Source organism: Saccopteryx bilineata, unplaced genomic scaffold (assembly GCF_036850765.1).
Source record: "Saccopteryx bilineata isolate mSacBil1 unplaced genomic scaffold, mSacBil1_pri_phased_curated manual_scaffold_52, whole genome shotgun sequence".
In the NCBI taxonomy this organism is placed as follows: domain Eukaryota; kingdom Metazoa; phylum Chordata; class Mammalia; order Chiroptera; family Emballonuridae; genus Saccopteryx; species Saccopteryx bilineata.
This window is the reverse complement of record NW_027095477.1, coordinates 61,427-63,740: the sequence shown is the minus strand read 5'-3', so window position 1 is coordinate 63,740 and position 2,314 is coordinate 61,427.

Genomic DNA, 2,314 nt, shown 5'->3' with positions numbered 1-2,314 from the left:
CTGTCACCATGTGAAGTAGGATTACACTGAGGTCCCAGATGTCCACCTTCCATCCCTCGTAAGTTCAGCTCTGCAGCATCTTGGGCGCCATATATACAACACATCCCACACAGTAGGTTTGCAGTTTGTCCTTTTCAACTTCTTCCCTAAATGAAATAATGTTACTCTGATGTTTTTGTCTGCATCGACCAGACCATTTTCCAGCTTTAGGTCCCTGTGGACAATACACAGCCTATGGCAGTACTGTAGTGCTGAAAGGAGCTACTGAAAATGTGTGGTGCTTCTGCCTCGGTGCTTGGGGCGGTTCCTACATAAATAATCAAATAGGTCACGCCACTAACATCCTAAATAATGATGTATAGTTTAAAGTCTGTGACAATCAGCTCCGCCAACTTTATTACATTTGGATGGTTTAATGCTTTAAGGAAGTCATCCTCCCAAAAGGCATTAGGGAAGACCCTTATGCTTACAATTTTTACAGCAACTTATAAGCCCGCTGGGATGTGCCGGGCCAGCTTAACTGGGCCAAAGCCCCCCTTACCCAGGGTGCGAACAAACAGATAATTTCCCACATTGCCCCTCTTCTACCAAGTGGTTAATCCAGAGTCACCAGACATGGTGACGTGACGATGTTAAAAATTGGATCTAACCAAATCTAAGGTGCTAAACCAAATCGAAATCCAAAAAGAATAGTCCAAGTCTCAATGTGAATCCAAATCACCTTCCCTTCTGAGGAAGTACCAGGACCTCCGACATTCCACCCACTTCTGCACATGGTGCAGTAAGTTGCCTGCCTCCAGCCTCCCCTCAGTTCTTTCTGCCGAGGCTCCCTGTCCCTAATTACAACTGCGTCAGGGACCTCTTTTCTGTTCCAAGTGTGTGTTTGCCCGTGGAGATGTCCTGGACACGTTCACTATACCTACTCGTCGGTGGCCAGAGCTTGAATTGCGGGATGCCAATTTTCCTCTCTGACCACTCCGAGGACTGAGGGTGGCCATGGGGCAAAGGAATCCAAACCTGACCCTAAAACACCCCTGGGGTGCCTTATCCAGAATCTCTCAAACATTGATCCCTCCCTAAAAAAGAAACTTATTTTCTTCTGCAATGTAGCCTGGCTACACTAGATAACCAGACAAAGTGGCCTCCTAAAGGGACTTTCAATTTTAATACCCTGATTGACTTATGGAACTATTGCCAAGAAACTGGGAAATGGTTGGAATTCCCTTATAGTCAGGGCTTCTGGCATTGGCGCTCTTGTCCTAATCTCTGTAGCGGCTGCGCTACAGTGCAGGTCACTTTGTCCAGAGAAACCTCAGCTAAAGCCTCTGCTTCAGGGCTTTCTTGCTTTGCCGACTTCCTTGAGGAACACTCTTTCCCACATGCACGAATCCTTCAGTCCTATCAGATTCCTTCTCTCCCTTTGCCGGATCCAGTTGTTCATCTGGTTGCAAATAATAGCCTCTCTCTCTTCTCCCCTGTCAGCGCTCACACAGATCCCGCTCCAGGCCACTGGAGGGAGCCAACCTCCTAAGCCCTTTCCACAAGGTGGCTGGAATGGAAAAAGTTGTAAGGGTTCATGTCCCCTTCTCTGTCTCTGATCTGCCTGAAATCAAATCGCATTTAGGCTCCTCCTTTTTTTTTTTTTTTTTTTTTTTTTGTATTTTTCTGAAGCTGGAAACGGGGAAAGACAGTCAGACAGACTCCAGCATACCCCCAACCGGGATCCACCCGGCACACCCACCAGGGGCGACGCTCTGCCCACCAGGGGGCGATGCTCTGCCCCTCCGGGGCGTCCACTCTAGCGCCTGAGGCAGAGGCCAAGGAGCCATCCACAGCACCCGGGCCATCCTTGCTCCAATAGAGCCTTGGCTGCGGGAGGGGAAGAAAGAGACAGAGAGGAAGGAGGGAGGGGTGGAGAAGCAAATAGGGGCTTCTCCTATGTGCCCTGGCCGGGAATCGAACCCGGGTCCCCCGCACGCCAGGCCGACGCTCTACCGCAGAGCGAACCGGCCAGGGCCTAGGCTCCTACTTTACTAATCCTACCGCCTATACCAGGGAATTCCAATATTTCACTCAGGCATATGATCTCACTTGGCATGATCTCTATGTTATTATGTCTTCTACCCTTACCTCCAATGAACGGGACCAGATCCAGATGGCAGCAAGGGCTCATGCAGATAAGGTCCACATCTCAAACCCTCAAATGCCAACAGGGCCAGAGGCAGTCCCTGACATGGACCCCAACTGGGATTACCACACGGGAGAAACAGGTAGGAGACGACGAGACCAAATGATTTACTGTCTTTTAGCTGGC